The sequence below is a fragment of the Callithrix jacchus genome, chromosome 11 (genome assembly GCF_049354715.1).
Source record: "Callithrix jacchus isolate 240 chromosome 11, calJac240_pri, whole genome shotgun sequence".
Taxonomy (NCBI): domain Eukaryota; kingdom Metazoa; phylum Chordata; class Mammalia; order Primates; family Cebidae; genus Callithrix; species Callithrix jacchus.
The window spans coordinates 4,851,988-4,876,803 of NC_133512.1; the positions used below are offsets into that span (position 1 = coordinate 4,851,988).

At 45.5% G+C, this 24,816-nt stretch overlaps 1 long non-coding RNA gene across 3 annotated transcripts in view; it reads right to left on the bottom strand.

Moving 5' to 3' along the window:
* Positions 1-252: 252 nt before the first annotated feature.
* The window catches only part of LOC103794678 (uncharacterized), a 34,460-nt gene continuing 9,896 nt past the window's right edge, over positions 253-24,816 (bottom strand). For 2 of the 3 annotated variants that reach the window (XR_001913047.4, XR_004727774.3), the window contains 2 exons: positions 20,622-20,692; positions 253-9,406 (listed from right to left, as the gene is read on the bottom strand). This is a non-coding gene — a long non-coding RNA (uncharacterized LOC103794678). The remainder of the gene's footprint in view (positions 9,407-20,621; positions 20,693-24,816) is intronic. The other variant, XR_013523818.1, reaches the window with a different exon arrangement.

The window sequence follows — 24,816 nt, forward strand, 5'->3', positions numbered from 1 at the left end:
GGTGAGATAGATTGATAAGTTTTAATGCGTTTGGCTGCTGTGTGGAGACTGGATTAGAGCAGGAGTTTAAGGGAGAGAAAGGAATATGAGTGTTTCATGTGAGAGTCAAGGTGGCTTGGGCCAGCTGTGATACCGAAGGTAGGGAGAAGTGGAAAGGGGTGATAATTTACTGGATTTGGTTGGTGAGAGAGTGGTCAAGGGTGACCCCCAGGTTCCTGGCTTTTGTTATTATAGGTAACACAGAAGAATGGATGAACTCATTAATTTATTTTCTATTTATTGTGATATCTATCATCCTGCAAAAATACTTCATATATATTCAATTTAAAGAAGAATAATAAAAATACTTATTTACTCCTTAGGTCATTTGAGCTAAATATTTTACTAATACAGTTAGAGCCTTCGAGTGCCCCATCCTTCTCCCCAGACTTAACCTCTATCCTGAAATTTGTTCGTCTTGCCTTTGCTATTTAATTTTTTTACTATATATGTATCTATTCCTAAATAATGTAGTGATTAGTTTTATACACTTTTGAACTTTATGCTTATTCTGTTTGGGGATCATCGAAATTTATCAGTCCAAAAGTTCATAGTGTTAATATAAATTGGAAAAATTAATTAAAAAAAAAAAAAAACAACTCTGAATGATTGGTCTCAAAACGACCCCACAGCCTAATATCAGTGTTTTAGGTGAGAGTCAAGGTGGCATCATGATACTATGGAGAAACGTTTATCCATTCACCTATTGAAGGACAACTTGTTTTGGCAATCATGGATAAAGCTGCAATAAACATCTCTGGTATATTTTTGTATGAATATAAATTTTCAGCTCACTCGGGGAAATATCAAAGTGCATGATTGCTGAATCATATGGTAAGAAAGAGTACGTTTAGTTTTGTACGAACCCACCAAACTGTCTTCCGAAGTGGCTGTGCCATGTTGAATTCTCACCAGCAATGAAGGAGAGGTCCTGTCGCTCCTCATCCTCACCAGCAATGAAGGAGAGGTCCTGTTGTTCCTCATCCACACCAGCACTTGCTGTCATCAGCATTCTGGATTTTGGCCATTCTAATAGGCATGTAGAGGTATCTCATTATTGTTTTGATTTGCGTTTTCCTGATGACATGTGATGTTGAGTATCTTTGCATGTGCTTACTTGCCATCTGTATTAGTCCCTTCTTACATTGCTATAAAGAAATACCTGAGCCGGGCGCGGTGGCTCATGCCTGTAATCCCAGCACTTTGGAAGGCTGAGGCGGGTGGATCACGAGGTCAAGAGGTCGAGACCATCCTGGTCAACATGGTGAAACCCCATCTCTACTAAAAATACAGAAATTAGCTGGGCATGGAGGTGCGTGCCTGTAGTCCCAGCTACTTAGGAGGCTGAGGCAGGAGAATTGCCTGAACCCAGGAGGTGGAGGTTGCGGTGAGCCAAGATCGCACCATTGCACTCCAGCCTGGGTAACAACAGCGAAACTCCATCTCAAAAAAAAAAAAAAAACCTGAGGCTGGTAATTTATAAAGGAAAGAGGTTTAATTGGCTCATGGTTTTTTACAGGCTATATAGGAAGCATGATGCTGACATCTGCTTGGCTTCTCTTAATAAAATTTGGAAAAATTTAAAAAACAACAGCTCTGAATGATTGGTGTCAAAATAATACTACAGCCTAACTGGCATCATGATACTGTAAAAAATGTTTATTCACCCATTGAAGGACATCTCGGTTGCCTCCAAGTTTTGCAATTATGGATAAAGCTACAATAAACATCTATGGGTATGTTTTTGTGTGGATGTCATTTGCAACTCGTTTGGGAAAATATCAAGACACACGATTGATGAATCATATGTTAAGAAAGAGTTTGTTCTGGGGAGGCCTCAGGAAACTTAGAATCATGGTGGAAGGCAAAGGGGGCACAGGCACAACCCATGGCTAGAGCAGGAACAAGACAGAAAAGGGGGGATGCTCCACACTTTTAAACAACCAGAGCTCATGAGAGAACTCGGTCCCTATGGTGAGGAAAGCACCAAGAGGACGCTGCTAAACCATCCACGAGAAATCTGCCCCCATGACCCAGTCGCCTCCCACCAGGCCCTACTTCCAACTTTGGGGATTACATTTCAACACGAGATTTGGGCAGAAACACACACCTGAAGTGTATTCTTAGCACCTGTGTGTTTTCTTTGCAGAGATGTCTGTTCAGATCTTTTGCCCATTTTGAAATTGGATGGCTTGTTTTTGTTCTGTTGAAGTTTAAGAGTTCTGCATCTAGTTTGGATAACAGTCCTTGATCAGACATATTTTTTGCAAATAGTTTCTCCCCATCTGTGGTTTGTCTTCTCATTCTCTTAATGTCTTTTGCAGAGCAGAAGATTCTGACTTTGTTGGGATTTTGACTGAGATTGCATTAAATCTACAGATTAATTTGTGTTGACAGTGGATGACTGAGGAGCAGTCCTCCAGGCATCAGTGGAGCACAGGCTGGAAGATAGGCTGGCATCAGAAGGGAGTGGCAAAGGCTGGCAGGCTGGCAGGCTGCTGGGCTAGGAGTGATGGCTGATTCATACTGGAATCTGTACTCTCTCCTCTTGCACCCACCCTGCAGGCCTGAGTCATAAAGAGACTTTGTGGTGACTTCTCCTGTGCACCCTTGGAACAGCTGTGAACCCATCCCTCTGCACAGACACATTGACACAGGAGGCTTATCACCAGGGATACCCAAAGAGCCTTCCTTGGAGGTGCCCTTGTATGACCTACAGAGTGGCATCCCAGGGGAAAGTAGCCAGGGCTCCTCCCCAGGTCAATTAGAGTAACTGCTACTTTCTGCTCTGAAGGCAGAGACCTCATTTAGGCTCTAAACCCACGCAGGACAAAAATAAAATACACGTTCCAAAGACTCATGTTACCCTCCCCAGAGCTGGGGAACTACAGCATGGGTGGTGGCCTAAGGGGCTGTCCCTCAGAGGCGTGACCTTCCATAGTCAGTTTTGCAGCTGTCAAATCTTCCCCAACGTCTGCCCCTCGACTGTGTCCATGCTTCAGAGGGGGTCTGCTTTTCATGGATAATGCTGGGGGCCAAGGTCCAGGGCGCCAGTTCCCTCTGGCCTCCCTCTACCAAGTGAAGCTTCTTCACATGTTCTTCTAAACTCAAATCTCTTGTGGATAAAATTAGATCAGAGAGCTGGTGTTGCCGGGAAGCTGTCTCGAAAGTGGGTGGCTGTGGGCCATTAGCAGTAAAGATAAGTTAAAATAACACTAATAAAAATGATGTTGAATGTGGGAAGCTGAAGCCCTTTTGTTGATTATCCTGAGACCTGATTATGTCTTTCTGTTAGTCTAGTTCTTTTGAGCTGCAAAATTACATCTGTTTTTATACCAAAGTCTTGATTTTTCCACCTAGATAAAGCCAGCTCTTCTCCTGCTGCTTGGGATAAATGATTCCTCATCCTGTGTGCCTCGGCTCCTGCCACTACCTCCAAGAAGCCCTCCCTGATGTCCTCACAGTTAGCTCTGCACATCCTCCTGCTCCTCATCTGTGCCACACCAGCTTCTCTGACACAGCTAGGTCACAATTGTACCCCAGTGGACAGAGAGCCCCTGGGACATATTCATCTTTGCATCCCACAGAATGTGCACCCAGGAAATATGAGTCAGAGGAGTCGGTTGGTGCTTTAAAAACGAAAGTCTAAAATGCAAGTGTTGTTCTCTAAAAACCCCAAATGCCGGCTGGGCGCAGTGGCTCACACCTGTAATCCCAGCACTTTGGGAGGCCGAGGCGGGTGGATCACGACGTCAAGAGATCGAGACCATCCTGGTCAACATGGTGAAACCCCGTCTCTACTAAAAACACAAAAAATTAGCTGGGCACGGTGGTGTGTGCCTGTAATCCCAGCTACTCAGGAGGCTGAGGCAGGAGAATTGCCTGAACCCAGGAGGCGGAGGTTGCGGTGAGCCGAGATCGCGCCATTGCACTCCAGCCTGGGTAATGAGAGCGAAACTCCATCTCAAAAAAAAAAAAAAAACCCAAAATGCCGACAAGGGACGTGACAGGCCAGGCCGGGGAACGTGAGGCTTTGTAAGCAGGAAGGTTTTACTTCTCCTGCCACCAAAAATAACCAAGATGTGATTCTGAGCCTCAGTGACCTCATCTGTGAAATGGGGTCAATGATAGCAATCTTCCCAGGTCATCCGAGATTCAGGGCACTCACCAGCTCCTGGTCCGAGATGTTAGTTCCTTTTCCTTCTCTAGTTAATAAAAACACTGCTATGTTGGCAGGAAAGCCTGGGACTCAGTCCTGGCTCTGTCACTAACAGTTATGTGATTTCAGGAAACTACTTTAAGACCTGGGTGCCTGGTGTATTTCCTGTCAATAAGAGGTACGGATTGACTGGTCTCTAGATTAGATTTTTGATGATGATGATGATGATGATGACGATGATTAAAATTTTTAACTGAAGTGTTTTCTGGCTAAGAGTGTCAGTCTCAGGATTGAAAACAGCCTAGAGAGCAAGGTGTCTGCTTTTCGTGGATGATGTTGGGGGCTGAGGCTTCAGTGTCACTGTCTGGTTGAGAGTGGCCAGAATCGCCCAGCACTTCACAGCCTTCTTCTCTTTCAGTGGAAGAACAAGCAGGAAAGGTTGGTAGAATGCTGGGGTGTTCTAATGACAGATTCAGGGGGAACTGAGCCAGGGAGCCCAGAGCAGGCTGTTGAAAGGATGGTAGGAGAGAAAATTAGGCAGGTATTCTCCAGTGCTCAGGTTATTTTTAGAATCTCCAAATGGTGGTGCTAGAATGGGCCATTTGAGGCCTCTGGCTTAGCCCTCCCTGGCTATGAAGGAGGAAACGGTGGCTCAGAAGGTCTAGGGGACGTGCCAGGTCTCCCTTTCCTGAGCTCTGTGACTCCGCTTCTGTTTCAGTTGGTTGTGACTCCAAGGGAATTTTTCGTGTGTATTTTGGCCCTAACAGTACCAGGATTGTTTTCTTTAAAAAGCTTTCTTCATGGGCGCTGTTCATCTCATGCAGTTTTCATAGAAAACTGTGTTTCTATTTTCCAGCACCGTTAGTCGCCATGAGTACAAACTTTCCTATTAATGCAGCATGATTCACAGCGATGCTCGGTTTAAAAATGGGAAAGCCTCTCCTCTGGCTAACAATTAGAAGGTAAAAACTAAATGGGGATAGGAAACCATCTTTTCTAAAAATGTGAACAAAAAGAAATATTGATTAGTCTTTCATTTACTTAAAAGCTTAGCCCATTGGACCAACTATTATTGAAATTTGATTTCCGCACTTTGTTCTGAATATGTCAGACTTTTCCTCTACATAACCGCCAGCTCTTCCAAAGCAATTCGGGGACTATGTGTATGGGGAAGGAGCTGGAAAAGTAGTGAGAAGAGAAAAGGCAACTGTCCATACGAACCTGGGGATCTCTTTAGCCCCGTTCTTCTTTGGGAAACACTGAAATAAGAAGCCTGCTCCCCACTCCCAGCCCACAGCTAGTGATTCTCTGTTCACATTTGGTTGACTCATACCTGATTCACCCCTCAGGTGCATCAAGTATAAATCTGAGAAGTTCTCCCTGACACCCCCATGCACAGTTAGCTCAGCACATCCTCCCACTCCCTATCTGCCCCATACCAGCTTCTCTGTCACAGTCGGGTCACAATTTGTCCCTGGATCTCCTGCCCCACTAGACAGTGAGCCCCTCCCCAGGAACCATAGGACATATTCATCTTTGCATTCCACAGAATGGACCCTGGACTCCCCATTCGCAGGCATCTGACACAGACATGGCTACCAACAGCACTCTCCAAGAGGAGCCAGCCATGGGCAATGGAAGAGGCTGAGGGGCAGGGGCTTCCCAGGCGCCCCCTAAAGACCACTGTGGAGTCCTCCTGGTACCCACTTGGAATAACTGTGAGACCCAACATCTGTGGAGTGGTAACCATGTGACAGGCACCACCACCCTAAGAGGATAGGGCTATTTTTGTTTTGTTTTTTAGACAGAGTCTCACTCTGTTGCCCAGACTGGAGTGCAGTGGTGCCATCTCAGCTCACTGCAACCTCCACCTCCCAGGTTCAAGTGACTCTCCTGCCTCAGTCTCCCAAGTAGCTGGGATTACAGGCATGCACAAGCATGCTCAGCTATTTTTTGGTGTGTTTTTAGTAGAGACGATGTTTCACTGTGTTGGCCAGGCTGGTCTTGAACTCCTAACCTCAGATGATCCACCAACCTCAATCTCTCAAATTGCTGGAATTATAGGGGTGAGCCACCATGCCTGGCCAGGGCTATTGTTCTTATTCTCACTTAACAGATGAGAAAACTGAGGTGCAGATTGGCTAGGGAAGTTGGCCACGGTCTTAGGGCTATTAAAAGGGTGGTGTCTGGATAAGAACCTGGGCTGTCTGGCTTCAGAGTTCACACTCGCAAACACTACCGAGACTGCAGCAAAATGACACATGCAAACTGCCTGGTGCAATTACAGCTAGTAAAGCCATGGGGAAACCCGAACACCAAGGCGCTGGAGGTGGGCGTGGAGGTGGGTATATCCATGCTGGAAAGCTATCCGGCAGTCTCTTACAAAGTAAACATACATACTGCCATACACCCGGCAATTTCACTTCTAGTTATACACCCAAGAGAAAGACGTGCATAAAACTGCCGAAAGGCACATACGAGGATGACCACATGTTCATAGCACTGTTTGCAAAAGCCAAACCCTGGAAGCCACCCAAAGTCCACCAACAGCAAATGCGGAAGTGAAGCATGGCATAATCATGCAGCAGAATATTGCAGAATATTACACAATAGCAACAATGAACAAACTGCATATGTAGTAACGGATGCATTTCAGTCTGGAGAGAGAAAGAAGCCAGACGCTGAAAAGTGCATCTTGCATGTCCATTTATATAAACTTTAAAACACTCAAAGCCAATCCATGGTGTTGGAGGTCAGAGTGGTGGGTGTCCTTGGGGGTAGTTCCTAGAAGGAGGCACATGAGAGATTTCTGGGAGTGCTGGTAATATCTTGTTTTTTTTTTTTTGGGGGGGGGCAGTGGGGACAGGAAGCCAATAGCCTCCAGACTTGGACTTTCCATGTGGTCCCCCATCTAAGCACCAGCCAGGCCAGACCCTGCTTAGCTTTTGGGCTGGGGTGCTCTCAGGCCGCTATGGCGACTGGGGGCTGCCATGTCTTGCTTCTTGATCTAGGTGCTGTATTAGTTATGCTGTTTTCATGAAAATTCATCAAGCTATTCCTTTATGATCTGTATGCTTTTCTTCATGTATGGTTTGGTTGAATAAAAAGTTTACTTTTAAAATAAAATGTCTAGTACGGTGCCTGCCAATATAAAGGATTCAATCATGTGAGTTTGCTGCCTCCTCTCCCCCGTCTTTGCCTGCCAGCGGGTATCTGTATGCACCTTGCTGGTTCCTCTTGTCCAGGCATTAGCTTTCAGACAATGTCATAGGTTCCAGGGTCAGGAGGTTGCTGGGTCACTGTGGGCTGCGCAGAGTCTTAGAGATGAGGGATGTGGGAGACATCTTGCCTGGACCAGGCCAAGAGAGCATTCATTCCCTCCTGTTCACTGACACCTGGCCTCTGCAGGTGTCAGAGAACAGTCTGGTGTAGGGAAAAGAGTTCTGAACCCAAGAAGCATGGTTTGAATTTAGGCTCTGCTGGACACTTGCACTGGGCAAGTCATTGGGCACTACTGAGTCCCATGCGCTCATCACAAAATTCTTAATGGCCGATACAGGTAGAAGTACAGTGTGTGCTGTAAAGGGTAATGTCAACACGGGGCCTCATGAGTATTCATGAGGAGTGAGAGCACTGAGAAGGAAACCTGGCCCAGCTAGAATGGGCACAGCCATGCAAGGAAGCCAGCATCAGCCACTTTCCCTCATCTCGGAGTTCCACGCTTCCTCCACTCACCCGATCTGCTTATTAAAGGCTCAGACTTAACTTCTGGTGGTGTGCACGCCATGGTTTCCCCAACGTCTCAGCAGACAAGGCAGTGGCCTGCAGATGCTTCAGGGTCTGGATGTACTGCAAGCCTCTTCATGAATGCCGCTGCCTGGAATTCACTTGTATACCCTAGAATTAGGGTATAAAAACAGCACTGCCTGATTGGTCTCATCAGCAGTAATGGCCGCTGGTGTTAGAAGTAGTCAGGGCTTTTACTTAGATGGGATCTCAGAAAAGGTGGCTTGGTCTTTTCCTTCCAGAATCCCATCCACAGCACTCCCAACTGGCTCTTACCCTGCTTGTCACAGATTTTCATTGTCTGTGAAAATCTTCAGTGACAGTGAACTTACCACTGTCCCCTCCACAGAGAGCTCTTAGAGAGAGCTGTTGGCCTCATCAAATGTGTGAGATTCATAAATAGGCAGCTGTGGTATGAAACACAGAGATTTAAGAACAGAGGGTGGAGCTCAGCCCCTGGTGGAAAAAGATATCTGTGACCCACCCAGAAGAGCAGATCCTTCTCAGCCTTCCTGTCACATGGAGCTGGGATGCCCGGAAGGAGCTCTCCTGAGGATGCTTCACCTAGGCGGGGTGAGGCAAGGCCTGAGGAAGGCACCAGCATGGCCCATGAGCTCTGGAAGAAGGCTGAGCTTCAGGTGGGCACCTAAGCAAGCCACACCCGGAAGGGAATACCGCCTGGTGCAGCTGTTCTCAAACCCGACGGTCTCGGGAGCCTGCTGTACCACTGAAAACTACTGAGGACGCTAGAAAACATTCCTGGATTATATCTAGCAATATTATGAGTTAAAACTAAACATATTCTTTAATATTTATTTAGTAATGTATTAAAAATAATGAAAATCAATGCTTTTTATTTTCTAAATAAAAAATTGACTAAGCATCATTTTTTCATTTTTGTTTACTTCCTGAATGTCTGGCTTTCTAGAAGATTGCATTCCATCTGTTACGCTATCACATATCACCCAGCCTTTGGAAAATGCCACTGCAGGCTCATGAGAGAATGAGGAGAAACAGGCTAATCATGTCTCAGTATTACTAGGAAAATAGTTTGGACTTTGTGGATCCCCTGGAAAGGCCTCGGGAATGGCCAGGGCAAACTTTGGGGACCTCTAGACTAGTGATTAAGAAAATGCATTTTAGTGTCAGATCGCCTGGATTCAAATTCCATTATGGACACCTAGTATGTGTTCAACACATGTTAGACGCTGTTATGATCATGGCAGGCTACTCAGTATATTCTCCATAGATTTCCTTTTTCAAGCACAAAATCTGGAATCTCCCAAAGAAGGGTTCAAAACAGTACCTTGGCCGGGAGCTGTGGCTCATGCCTGTAATGCCAGCACTTTTGGAGGACAAGGCGGGTAGATCACAAGGTCAGGAGATAGAGACCATCCTGTCTAATATGGTGAAATCCTGTCTCTACAAAAAATACAAAAAAATTAGCCAGGTGAGGTGGCACATGCCTGTAGTCCCAGCTACTTGGGAGGCTGAGGCAGGAGAATCACTTAAACCCAGGAGGTGGAGGTTGCCCTGAGCTGAGATCGTGCCACTGTACTCCAGCCTGGGTGACAGAGAGAGACTCTGTCTCAAGAAAAAAAAAAGTGCCTCAATTCCAGTTGGTGAATATTATCAAATTCAGTTGGTTAATATTCTATAGGTTAATATTATCGCTGTATAAATGTGCATCATTGTTGTTTCACATTTGCCAACAGGATTAGTGTGGAATGAATACTAGCAACAGCAGACAACTTTGCTAAACATATTCACTTCCTGAGCAGAGGACAAACGCCGCCCATCACTGTGAGACCTTGGGCCAGTTTTTTTAATCTCTCTGAGTCTCATTTTGCCCCTTCTCTAAAATGAGGTTCATAATAATACCTGCCTCATAGGTTTGCCACGAGAATTAACAGAGATAAGGATAAAACATACACTTAGCCCAGCACCTGGCACATCATCAGCACTTGATAAATACTAACCAAAAGTTTTCTATGGTAGTTCTGAAGGCCATCACTGGGGCTCAGACATCTGGACTTAACCCAAGGGTATTTGTTGTTGACACAAAAATGGCTCCCTAGGTGAGCCAATTGATGGGATTTTGGATGAGAGTTTACTGGATTATATTTCTGGAACTTTCTTTAGATGCCTGGGTCCTCAGAGGCAATGCCTACCAATGGTCTGCCTTCACAGACTCCTTTGGGAGTGTGCCTGTGCTTTGGACGCTGGCTGCACCGACAGGCACATCAGGTTCCCACGGACTGAGTCACACACTTGGCAGTTCTGCCAGCTCAATAAACATGCCTTTCTCGTCTGCCAACACGGGCACTGTGATGAGCTCTGGCTACACTTTAAAGTATGGAAGGCTCTGTAGCCTCACCATGCTCAGAGCGCGAAGCCCTTCTAGCAGTGGGCAGCCGTGGCTTCTGGAACCAGGATGATGGAATTAGCAGCAAAGACATTAAAATGTTGTTTTAGCAGCGTTCCAGATCACGGCAACTCCCCGCCCCCCATAATGTACTCTAAATACTTCCTGACATAGCAGTGTCCCAGATCATGGCAACTCCCCACCCCCCATAGTGTCCTCCAAATACTTCCTGACATAGCAGTGTCCCAGATCACGGCAACTCCCCACCCCCCATAATGTCCTCCAAATACTTCCTGACATAGCAGTGTCCCAGATCAGGGCAACTCCCCACCCCCCATAATGTCCTCCAAATACTTCCTGACATAGCAGTGTCCCAGATCATGGCAACTCCCCGCCCCCCATAATGTCCTCCAAATACTTCCTGACATAGCAGTGTCCCAGATCATGGCAACTCCCCACCCCCCATAATGTCCTCCAAATACTTCCTGGCATAGCAGTGTCCCAGATCATGGCAACTCCCCACCCCCCATAATGTCCTCCAAATACCTCCTGACAGTATATGTTTGTTTTTCTTTTCTGAGAATGATTAATTGGTAACCCAATACTTCAAATCCACTTTTCAGCTGGTTCCAGAAATTTGTTGTTTTCATGATAGCACTGTGACTCTCCATCATGTGGCTGGCCACTATCTACCCTGTGGTTGAGTCACGGTTGTTCAACAGTGCTACGGGAATGTATTGAACTCCACCTGCTTGCCAAATACTGCACGTGGATATGAGGGCGAAAGGGTGGGTCACATCTGGGCCGGACCCTGAGAGCCGGGTCTTGGGTGATGTGGAGACAAATAGACAAGTGCACAAATCAACAGCTGCAGTCAATGGAGCATGCGCAGGGGCGGGTACGGGACGGGGCACCCAGCAAGGGCACCCGAGGCGGGCTCATTTTATCATCAGGTTTCATTCCTAACGTCACCTCTGCGGAGATGTGCTCCTGGACATCACATTTGCAATGACCCCCCGTTCCTGCCTTCTGTCACAGGGGCACATTTATTTTTCACGGCGTTTATCACTCTTCAAACATGTTGTTGATTTTTTTACGTGTACATCGTGTATCACCCAGTGAGCATTTGCTCGATGACCAGCGGAGTCTCTAAATGAATGAACGAACCACATGTCAGTAGGTGTCAAATGAAATCATTAGTGTGAATCACAAAGACGATTTGGGAGGAAAGGTTAAAAATGGCTAATGCGATACAGGTAATTACTGTCTTCAACACGTCAGAATTTTCTCATGAGAATATTGATCAGGGGTCTTCTATGACTACGGAAGAGAGTGGACCAAAATTAACAAAAACAGAAGTTTTGCGACAAGGCCACACGAATTAGAAACATATATCTGAGTAAAGACTTTAGTTCTTTAGACTTTGGGGAAAAGTGACCACAGTATCTGTTTGGATGGTCAATCCTTTCACCTGCCTGAAGGCAGAAGGCTCAACCAGGGATAGGAGTCTATGAGGCCAGCAGAGAGTAGCCAGCCAGCCTGCCAAGTCCCAGGGATACCTCCAAGACCTGCAATCACATAGAAACACAGGTGTGTAGAACATATTATATGTAAATGCATATAGATATTCATAGACATATGTTAATATATTTACATATATCTACACACAGCCACAAACACACACAAAGTAGAAATATGGGAGGCAGTTTAGCTAGTCCCACTGGAGCCACAAGGGCACCCCTGACAGGTCAGGTATCCCCTCTGTCCCAGTGTTCAGGTTCTCCTGCCATGGTGCATTCCGGAACATTCTTGCCACTAACAGTGTACTCATTAGCTGGCAAAAATGCCATGTACATTTGGAGCATTATTGCAGAGTTGGGCCACTGGTCCATGTTTCTGGACACTGATTCGCCCAGGAAACATATACAGAGTCTCTATTGTGTGCCAGGCCCAGGCATGCAGAGAACTTAGACTAATGATGGAGATAGGCCAGCAAGTAACTGTCTGTGGTGCAGGACGATATTGCTGAGGTCCGCCCCGGGAGCAAGGGAAGCAAGGGATATCACATACATATCTGCCTGGGGATCTGGGGAGGCTGCTTGAAGCAGGTTCCATTCACTAGAATTTGAAGGCTAAATCAGAGCTTGCTGGATGTAGAGTAGGAGGGGCGGGTACAGGAAGTGACAGTGGCGTGCCAGGCAGAAAGAGCAGCATGTGCAAAAGCAAGGAGAGGAAAACCAGCCCAGGTGACAAAGCATGGAGGTGAGGGGGGCCCAAGACAGGGCTGCAGAAGCAGCCTGGGGCTCTATCAGCAGAAACCTTGTGTTCGAAGCCAGGAAGTTTGAACAGAGTCCCAAGAGTTAAGGGGTATCACTGAGGAACTGGTGCGGACCTGCCTTCTAGAAAGACCTGAAGGCCTTTGGCAGATGTGACAAGGCATTGAATGGGAGGAGACCTCAGGCTTTTAGCGATAGTTCTGGGCAATGGAGATCAAGTAGAGAAGATGGAGATGAGAGAGAGTACAAAGGAAGATGCCTCAGCACTTGCGAGACAGAGATGTGTTGGAGAGGCTGAGAGGGAAGGAGGAGGTGCTGAGGATAAGACCCACTACACACCAGGACCTGTTCTAGGATCTGGGGCTCTGCAGCAAAGGAAACCAATATCCCTGTCCTCACGGGACTGGCATCCAGTGGAAAGAGCCAGACAGAAATAAACAAGCAAGTCAACATGGAGCATAATCAGTGCTGCGTCCTTAGGAGAAAAATGAAGATAGCAATGTTGGCAGAGCGGGTAGGAGGTTTGAAATTTTACACAGGATGGCTCTGAAGACCTACAGGGCATGAGGCAGCCAGCCTTGGGGGTCTTCAGGGGAAGAGAATTCCAGGAGGAGAGAACAGCAATGCAAAGCCTCTGAGGCCTTGTGTGTTCCAGGCCCTTTCAGAGGGGCCCATGTGACCAGAAGGACCTGGGAGAAGAGCTGCAGGGGTGAAGCAGGGGACACTGCAGATCATGAGCGACGTTATAGACCATCGTGAAGAATTCGCTTTTACTCTGAGTGAATGGGAGACATTGAAGGCGGTGAGCAGAGGGGGACATGATCTGACTGTCTTCTGGCTTAGCAATGAGAACAGACTGGAAGGGACAGGGCAGAAGTTGAGAGACCCGGTGTAGCCAAGGCAGTGGACACAGGACAGAGGTCAGATTCTGAATTTATTTTAGAGGTGGAGCCACCAGGGATTGCTCATAGATTAGATTTGTCTGAGAGAGAGGGGAATCCAATGTTAAGAGTTTAGTCAACTGGCAGATTAGAATCACAACCTTCCCAAGACAGGAAGCTCGGAGGTGGAGATGGTTTCTGGATGGAGATGGGGACATCTATGGGTTTAGCTTGAAAGAGGTGAAGTTTAAGATGGCAGGTGATGTCCAGTTAGCAGTGAATTATAGAGCTCTGGGTTTCATTTGGCCTTCAGATGGAGCTGTGGGACAGGGCACTTAAGAAGGCCAAGTAGGCAGCCCCCGTGTCATAATGGGGCTGTCTTTCTAACTCTTAATGTCATGGTTCCTATTGCAGCCATTTGGCTTCAGATGAAGCTGTGGGATAGGGCCAAGTAGGCAGCCCCTGTGTCATAATGGGGCTGTCTTTCTAACTCTTAATGTCATGGTTCCTATTGCAGCACTCATTATAATCACCAAAGAAGCTTTTAAAGATATCCTGAGGCCCATGCGGTGGCTCACACCTGTAATCCCAGCAGTTTGGGAGGCCAAGGCGGGTGGATCACCTGAGGTTAGGAGTTTAGAACTAGCCTGGCCAACATGGTGAAAACCCGTCTCTACTAAAAAATACAGAAGTTAGCCAGGTGGGCACCTGTAATCCCAGCAATTTGGGAGGCTGAGGCACGAGAATTGCTTGAACCTGGGAGACGGAAATGGCAGTGCACTGTGATTATCCCACTGCACTCCAGCCTGGGTGATAGAGGGAGACTCTGTATCAAAAACAAAAACAAACAAACAGTAAATAAATAAAAGGTATCCTGGATCTCATTTCAAACCTATCGAACAGGAATCTCACAGGTGGAATGCAAACATATAAAATTTTCAAAACTCTTATCAAGTAATTGTGATGGACACCACTGGATAAGATTTTCCACAAATAGGGAGCCTTCTGTTGATTTTAGCGTCTGTTGATTAAGAGTGTCAAGGGAGTGAGAAGATCAGCCACAAAATGGAGAAACTATTTGCAAAAGACATTATGTAAAGGACTTATTCAAAATACATAAATAACCCTTAAAACTCAACATTGCAAAAACAAAAACCCAATTTAAAAATGGGCAAAAGATCTGAACAGGCACCTTACCAAAGAAGATACACAAATGGCAAATAAGCACATGTAAAGATGCTCAATATAACCAGGGAAATGCAAATTAAAACAATAAGATCACTACACACCTATTAGAACAGCCAAAATCTATAACACTGACAACACCAAATGCTGGTGAGAATGTGGAGCAATAGGAACCGTCATCGACCGCTGGTGGGAAGGCTAAGCACATGTAAAGATGCTCAATATTATATAACCAGGGAAATGCAAATTAAAACAATAAGATACCACTATACACCTATTAGAACAGCCAAAATCTGTAACACTGACAACACCAAATGCTGGTGAGGATGTGGAGCAATAGGAACCGTCATCGACCGCTGGTGGGAAGGCAAAGTGGTACAGCCACTGGAAGACAGTTTGGTAGTTTTGTACAAAACTAAACACAGTCTTACCAATGATTCAGCAATCATGGTCCTTGATATTTACCAGATGAGTTGAAAACTTTTATCCACACAGAAACATGTATATAGATGTTTATTGCAGCTGTATCCATCATTACCACAACTTGGAAGCAGCCCAAATGTCCTTCAGTAGGGAAACAGATAAATATACTGGCAAATCCCAACAATGATATATTATTCAGTGCTAAAAAGAAATGAGCCATCAAGCCATGAAAAGATATGGAGGAACCTTAAATGCATATTACCAAGTGAAAGAATCCAATATGAAAAGGATAATACTGTATGATTTCAGGTATTATCATACAGGTAGGGAAAGGATAATACTGTGTGACACTTTGGAAAAGGCAAAACTGTGCAGACAGTAAAAAGATCAGGGGTTCCAGGGGTTAGCAAGGAGGAATAGGGGAATGAATAGTCAGAATTTTCAGGGCAGTGAACTCATTCTATATAATACCACCATGGTGGACATGTCACCATACACATATACATTCGTCCAAACTCATAGAATGTACAGCACCAACAGTGAATCCTAATGTAAACTATGGACTTCGGTTGATTAAAAAAAAAAAAAAAAAAAAACTAAACTAAATGAATGAGGTGGAAATTCATGGAGAAGGAGGTAAAAAAGAACACAATGATTTGTACTCACTTTAATGTGTTAATGACTTATCAAATGCTGCTTGTTTAAAACTGTGCCTTTAGTGTCAGGGATTCAGCAGATGCTAGCAGTGAGTTAGTGAACAGAGCGGTACGCCCACTGCCCTCCTGGGGCTTACATTCTGAAAAGCCTGTTTGGAAAGTGTGGAGAGGGGAGGAGGAAGCCTGGGTGCCTAGGAATCCTGATCTACCTCTGCCTGGAGAGGCTCCCTGTGGCATAAGCTAGAGAGGGTAGTGCACCCAAAGCTGAGAGCCAGGATAAAACCCTGGAGAGGGGCTCCTTGGACACCTCACCTTCTCAGGCCTCCGCCTCACATTTTCACCACTCAGCAGCCCCTACTTCTTCCTGCACTCTTAGAGGGCAGATGGGGAAGGGAGGAGCTGTGTGTCAGGGATCCTCGAGTCTAAGGGAGCCACAGCCCTGGGAAAGGGCACTCTGAGATGGACACCAGACCCCAGGCAGCAAGGGGGAAGGACGTGTTTTGAGGGCATCTCATGCTTTTCTCTATCTGTTACTCCCTGCCAGTACAGGGCAAGGGGGCTGCAAAGAGACCACCACCCACACCTCCTGCCACGATCAAGGTCTGAGTTCTGCCTATCCTGGGAAACACACAGAGTCTGGTCTTCAAAGTTGGTGCCGCAGGGTCAAGAGCAACTTCCTGAGGGCACGAGGAAAAGGGCAGAACTTCCGTCCTGACCTGGTGCCCACTCGGCATGAAGAGGAACTGAGAAAAACAACGACGGTGCCCATGTGGAAAACACAGCCTCTCCTACAACAGAGTTAGACTCTCACTCCTACTAGAAAACAAAAACAGAGAATAACAAGACTTGGTGAGGATGTGGAGGAATTGTGCACTGCTGATGTGAAGATACAATGATGTAGCCCCTGTGGAAAACACCAAGACAGTTTCTCACAAAATTAAGCTGAGAAATTACCATTTGCTCCAGCAATCGCACTTCTGGGTATGTATCCAAAAGAACTGAAAACAGGGTCTCAGAGCGATGTCTGTATACCCATGCTCATGGCAGCATTACTCAAATCGCCAAAAAGTGAGAGCAACCCGGGTGTCCACTGGTGGAAAAATGGATAAACAGAACGTGGTCTCTGCATACATTGGGGTATCTTCCAGGCCTACAGAGAGGGTTCGGACACATGCTACAACGTATATGCAACTTGAGGACTTAACTATATGCTAAAGGAAACAAGCTGGACACCAACAAAGGCAAATGCTGTTGGATTCCACTCAAATCAAGTTCTTAGTGTGGTCAAATTCATGAAGACGGAAAGTAAAATGGTGGCCATCAGGGGCTGGGGAAGGGAGAATGCGGTGCTACTGTTTAACAGATGCAGAGTTTCCGTTGGGGAAAATGTAAGCAGTTCTGGGGATGGATGGCGGTTGTGGTTATACAATGTGAATGCACTTAATGGCACTGAACTCTACACTTAAACATGGTTACAACGGTAGTTTATAGTAGGTATATGTGTAACATAATGGATATGTAATGTATATACACATAGATTTTACCACAACTTAAGAAACAGTTAGCTTCTCTTAGCAACCAAGAAAAAAGCCCCTCTCAGGCTTGCTCAAGTAAGGAGAGTGGGGGTAGGGGTGGCTACTCTGCGGGAGATGGGCCTCTCAGAAATGTACCATCAGGAGCTGTGACGAAGCCACCCGCCCCCTAGAAACCAGAGCAGGGGGCGGTCGTGCTGTTGTCCGTCATCTTCCATCCACGCCGCCTGCCGGTCTCCTTCCCTGCGGTTCTCTAACTCACACATACTGTCCCCTGTCTTCCCCGGCTTTCCCAGGACACTTGAAGACACACCACACCTCCCTAGACAGTCTTTCATCTTCAGCCCCCTGCTCACTGCCTCATCTCTGTGGCCTCCTGCTCAAATTTTAAAGGAATCAGACTGGCCACCCTATTTTGGGGGAATAGGCACATTACAAACGCCTGGCAAACTTGTGGGCTGGCCACGCCTGACCAGTCAGCTTTTTCAGGTTGTGACAGCCTCCCCAGGGCAGCCCGGTCAGCAGGCCTCAGGAGAGGCAGTGGGTGGCAGGGATGGTGGGTTCCTATGACGGGACTAAGCAGAACATCAGCTTCCAGATTTGTCCCAAAGGCAGTGATTCTCTACGTCTTAGTCCACTTTTTGTTGCTTATAACAGAATTACAAAAGTGGGTAACTTATAAAGAAAAGGAATTTATTTCTTACAGTTCTGGAGGTGGAGGAGGTTGAGAAGCTGTGTCTGTGAAGTACTTTCCTGCTGGAGGAGACTCTGCTGGGTCCCAAGGCAGCTCAGGGCATCACATCACAGGGGAATGAGCAAGATCAGATCTCTCTTTATCCCCTAATAACGCTACTAATACCACTCCTGTGACAATCCATTAGCCCACTAACCCATTCATTCATTAATGGATTAATCCAGTGATGAGGAGAGAGCCCTCATGACACAATCACCTCTTAAAGGCCTTACCTCCTAGTGTTGCCACACTGAGAATTAAGTTTCAATGTGAGTTTTAGAGGAGACAAGCATTCAAACCACAGCACCCTTCCTCCCCATCCCAATAACCTTCCATTATTTGTTATTCTGTTGTTCTTTTACTCCAGGGACAGTAAATGATATATGGGGCAAAAGCCAACCTTTTTCAGTCTTTTATTTCCATGTCACCACATGGTAACATTCAAATGTTTATTAACAAACAGAAAGGAAAATAGGAAAAGCGCTGGATTTGGAATGTGAAGACGCGAGTTGAATCACTTGCTTTCTATATGAGCTTTGAAAAAACATCTAATTGCTCCGAGCCTCCCCCTCAAAGTCTGCACAGTGGAATGGGTGCAAATGTATCAGTGATCTATGCGATGTTCCACCACATCCTAAAAGGGGGTGAAGGGATGTCTTTACGGCTGATCGTCTCAATGTCTTTAATATGCTAATGGGCCTTTTGAATGTCCCAGAGAGAGATTAAAGCACAGAACACCTCTCAAGTTCACCTGTCCACAGAATCCTTTCAACAATCCAGAACATCCTTTGGCTGGGAAAGATGAAGAACCTGTTTGGGATGCCACAACTTCTAAGGGTTACTTTAGTTTTAAAGAATCTCAAACTACCTCTGTTTGATGCTTCCTGTTCACTTGCCCAGAATAAACTGCTCTGGAGTTGAGATTTGAGATGACCTTGGCTACCTTTGATTGCTTCCTGTCTGTATCACACTCGTGGGTGCCTAAGGTTGGTTTCCCTCTGTTTATCCATGAACTGCAGGTAGCCAAGTCCACTGAGTCAGGTTCTATTAAATTGCTTCTGCTTATCTCAGGGAATGATACGGTACCTCCTGTTACCAAGAAAGATAAGGCTCAGTTGCCCCACACTGACACATGCATGAGCAAGGACACCTGAGGGGACAGCTGCTGCCCAGGAACACGCCTGTGTTGTTTCACTGCCAGGCCATCATTGCACTAATGTAATTAATGGGAGGTGCAGTCTAACATGTGGGTTTGTCATGGCAAAGTGAAATACCTTCCATGACTGATAATGCCCAGATATTATAACTCAGTGGAGAACAGGGATCAGAGAAAATACTGTCAAATGCAGAAATACAGACATGGCCAGGGCTGCCAGGGGACGACCCGAGGTGTGCTCTCCTGTCCTGCTGCCTTAGAGCTGCAATAATGATGTGCCACAGACTACGTGGCCTAAAACAACAGAAATGGATTGCCTCAGTTCTGGACACTTAAAGTCGGAAATCAAGGTGTTGGCAGGGCCGTGGTCCCACCAAAGCCTCTAGGAGAGGATGTTTTCTTATCTCTTTTGGCTCTGGTAGCCTGGCTATTCCCTGGCTTGTGGCAAAGTCACTGCACTCTCTGCCTCCATGTTCACGTGGTTGCCTTTCCTCTATGTCTGTTTACACATTTTCTTCTTATAAGGACTCCAGTCACATTGGATCAGGGTCCACCTGAATGACCTCATCTTAACTTGATCATGTCTGCAAAGACCCTATTTCCAAATAAGGTCACGTTCATAGGTACGGAGTGTTAGAACTTCAGCATATCCTTTGAGGAACATAATTCAGCCTGTTATATCCCTTATGTCAAGGAAAAGCACATGTGGGGGCCAGCTGCTTGCGGTACATTGTGTGTGGCCTCTGAGCCCTGTCTGTGGCTATCTAATCTCTCCTTTGGGGGCCTAGTTGTGGTTTTCAGACAAGACAGTCCAGAGTCCAGACACCTTCAGCACGAAAGACAGAGTTTAAAGCCAGGGATGTCAAATGCGTCAGAGGCTTTATCTGCAGAGGAGAGAGGACATATTCTGGCGTTACCAGAGCACATCACGGCTTAGGAGCTACTTGAACTCTGGTTTGAGTCCTGCCTCCATCACTTGGTAACTGTGTGATGCCGAGAAGAGCTCTTGACCATTCTGAACCTTGGCTTTCTCACAGGTAATGGGAATGACACCAACCCCATCCCGGTGGCTCTCATCCAAGGGAGATTTTGCCCCCTAGGACATACATGGCAACGTCTTCACACAATTCTGATCATCATAGCTGAAGAGGTACTACTGGAATCTAAAGGGTGAAAGCCGTGGATGCTGCTAAACACCCCTTAATGCAAGGCCAACCCCTACAAGCAGTAGCAATCTGGCCTTAAATGTCCCGATAGTGCCAAGATGAAGAAACACTGCTTCATCCTTACGGGGTTGATAATGAGCTTTGGAAATGAGGCATGCAAGGAGCTCAGCACATGCCTGCCGTCTAGTCAGGCCAATACATGGCAGTTCTACACATTGAAAAGCAGGGAGTTTGTGACAATCCTATTCCGATATTTGAGCTCACCAGAATCTTCAGAGGGTGAAGAAGAACAAAGTCTCTCATGTGGAATGCGATCTCTGCTACCTTATGAATGCCTGAGAAACAGAAAGAATGTAAAATATAATTGAGTAAAGCAGACAGGGAGGCATACAGGAGGGATACAATATTAATTAGCGTTTGGTATGCCTCATGCTTACTACTTTTATTGAAATCACCTCACTTAATCCTTTCACCAACGTGATAAAGTAAGACTTTTTATTCCCATTTTGCAGGTATAGAAACTGAGGTTCATGAGAGCTTAGTACCTTGCCCCTAGGGCATGCATCTGTAAGTGGTGGAACTGTTCTATTTGACCCCCGGTCCCTTTGTCACCAAGTTCATGACTCACTGTTGCCCCACCCTGATTCACATGTAATCACTGGAACTAATGAATTTATTAATCATGAATCCAATGGTGTGGATGCCAAGGGATATAAGAAGAGGGATTCTTAGGAGATTAGGAACCTAGTGAAGATTCCTCGGGGATTTCTAAGGGACCTCTAGCATTCTAGGGTCTCCCCTCTCTTCCCTCCATTTGAGCCTGGAACCTGCTTCATGTTCTCTCTGGTGATCCTGACAGCTTGAGTAATCTTGCCCTTCAGGAGCGATGAAAAGTCCTACAGGATTATCCCACTTAATTTCCCTTCTGCAGCTGTCCATGAAAAGTCTTATTCCCTCATGATAACAGAGCACCGGTACACAACACAGAGGAAAGCACCTAATGTAACCAGAGGTGTGACAGCAATAGCACAAAAGCGGCAGAGAACTGGAATACACTCTTGTAAAGTACTTGAATCCACATGAAGTGGTAATAACACTTGAAGATAGACAAGAAGTCAAAGATGCACACTATAAACCTAAAATAACCTCTAGAATAATAATACAAAAATTACAACTAGTAAACCACAAAGGAGATAATATGGAATCACAAAAATAATCCATTCATCAAAGAAGATATACCAATGGCCAGTAAGTACATGAAAAGATGCTCAGTATCACTCGTCATCAGGAAAATGCAGCTCCAATCCCCCAGTGAGATGCCACTTCATACCCATCATCATGCCTATCGACAAAAAGAAACTAAGAAATGTCCGTTACAATGTGGAAAAATAAGAAGGCTCATTCACTGCTGGTGGGAATGCAAAATGTGGCAGCCACTTTGGAACAATCTGGCAGTTCCTCAACACGTTAAATACAGAGTTGCCACATGACCCAGCAATTCCATACTTAGGTATGTGTCCACGAAGGGTGAAACATATATCTACACAAAAAAGTATACAGGGGTGTTCATAACAGCCTTATTCATAACAACCAAAGGGTGGAAAAGACCCAAATGTCCATCAACTGATGAACGGACAAGCAAATGCTGTATATCCATATCGTGGAATTAATTCACAAAAAGGAACGAAGCACTAATACATACTATAACATGGATACAAGTAGAAAACATTATGCTAAGTAAAAGAAACACATGTCATATGACTTCATTTATGTGAAATGTCCTGAAGAGGTAATTTATAGAGACAAAAAATAGATTATTGTTTTAGGGCTAGGGCAGGAATAGGAGTGGGAGGTTTTGGGGGTAATAGCTAAAGTGTATGGAGTTTATCTTAAGAGTGATTAAAATGTTCTATAATTGATTAAAATTCCATAATTTTCATATATATCAACAATCACCTAATTATACACTTTAAATGGGCAAAGTATAGAGTATATAAATTATATCTCAAAAAAGTCTGTTTTTAAAAAGCAATCAGTCCAAAAGTGGACAGAAAAAGAAGAAAACGGGACAAATGGAAAACAAACAGCAAGATAAAATGGAATCACAAAAATCATCAGTTCATCAGAGAAGATATACCAATGGCCTGTAAGCACATGAAAAGATGCTCAGCATCACTAGTCATCAGGAAGGATGAAGCAAATATCTACACAAAAACATCTACCTGAATGTTCAAAGCAGCATTATTCATAACAGCCAAGATGAATGAATCAAACCTAATCACGTAACTAATTACATTAAACTTAAAGCGTCTCAACTCAGAGGCAGAGACTGAGAGGTGGGGTTTTCTTTTAAAAAGCAGGAACCATCTACGTGCTGCCTACAAGAAACCCACTTGGAATGAAAAGACACAAATAGGTTAAATGTAAAATGATGGGAAAGAATATACCATGCTAACACCAATTTTTTTTAAAAAGCTGGAGTGGATGTATTAGTATAAGAAAATATAGGTTTCACAGCAGAGAATATTACCAAGGAGAAAGAAGTGCACCGAATAATGATAAAATGGTCTATTCATCAAGAGGATACAACAATCTTAAATATTTATGGACCTGATAACAGAGCTTCAAACTACATGAAACAAAATCTGGTAGAACTCCAAGGAGAAATAGAAAAATCTCCAATTATATCAGATACTTTAATTTAACTGCTTGTTATACAATACCTGAGAAGGACCTTTGGAGGTTGTCTAATCCGGTCCATTTATTTAGCTAGATGAGGGAAATGGAGCCCAGGAAAGTCAAGTGACTTCCCTGAGGTTGTGGAGTTAAATAGTGCCAGAGCCTGCCTATTAGCCCAAGGTATCACCAGATTCCCGCAGCAAGCAGACTCCAAAATTCGCCATAAAGTTGTGGTGAGAGACTTGCAATCAGAAGCAGGAGGAATCCCACTAGGTATCTAGTCACAGTTAATTGTGTTTTAAGAGACTACCTATTCAGGCCTTTTTGCAAATATTCATTAAAGGTTAGGCACCTTTGGGGGTGCTGGGGATATAGCAATGATGCCAAAGTTTCTCTCCTCAAGGAACTTATATTTTAGTGAAGAAGACACAGGCAGTAAGCAAGTATATAAGTGGTCAGTGCAATTAAGAAGAGTAAAGCAGGGTAGGAGACACAGTGGGCTGGACCTTTTAGAAATTGTGTCCCCCAATTTTTCCCCAAGAAAGCCTAGTCCTGTGAAACGTTTCACAGAAATGGGCAAATAAATTCTGCCTGCCCATCCTCCTCTTGAAGATTCCCTATGCACACTAGCAAACTCAAGGCCCTAAGAAGTCCTGCGGTGATGAAAAGTATTTCAATGTGTTCAATCCAGTGCTTTCCAACCATGGAACAGAGTTTGAGGAATGTCCATAGCGCCTCCTGGGCTCCCTACAACTTCTTTCATACCTACTTTGCGGATTAAAGAGCCAATCCTCTAACTTTTTAGGTCTTCAGCATATTCCTCAAAGAGATTGTAGCTTCCTTCAGAAGGAATTCACAATTGAGGCAATTACATCCACCAAAGAGGCAGTGTGATGCTGGGGGAGGAGCTCTTCCCTGGGCTCCTAGGAAGTGATTCTCAGCAAGGAATGTGATTCTCAGCAAGGAATCACTTGGCCTTTCGAGGCCTCAGTTTTCTGGTGAATAAAATGAGAACGCAGACTCATCTAAAATGAGCTCTCGGACTTCCTGCAGCTCTGCAGTTCTGGAATTCTCTGCACGTAGTTTTGTTGTTGTTGTTGCCCAGGCTGGAGTGCAGTGGTGCAATCCTGGCTCACTGCAACCCCCGTGCCTACCTCCCCCGCCCCTCACCTCCGCTCACCGTTCAAGCAGTTCTCCTGCCTCAGCCTCCCAAGTAGCTGAGATTACAGGCACGCACCACCATGCCCAGCTCATTTTTTTGTATTTTTAGTAGAGACAGTGTTTCACCATGTTGGCAAGGCTGGTCTCGAACTCCAGACGTCAGGTGATCCACCCCCCCAGTCTCCCAAAGTGCTGGGATTACAGGCATGAGCCACCACACTGCCCTGCTGCTCTTAGATTTTAAGACGGTGGTTGGCCTTGGTCATTAGAATATCTATGTCCTAGATACTAATCCTGCTGCCGTGGTGTGGAGACACGCTTTGTCTCATTCGTGCTCAGACTTGAGATCAGTTGAAAGCATTGGTTCTCCAGCATGGCTATGCACTGGAGTCATCTGGAGCTTTTAATAAACACTCACACTTAGATCCCATCCCAAGTGTTTGATGGCATTGGTCTGGGGAAGGGCCTTGGCTTTGGAATTCTGACAAGTGCCCTGGGGTGTTCTTATAAGATGCTATGGCTAAGAACCATTGCCTGTAAGACACAGTCCTCACACTGCAGTCTTTCCTCTTCACCTGCATGGTGTATTGTCCTCTGAGCACCATCTGTACACGAGAAT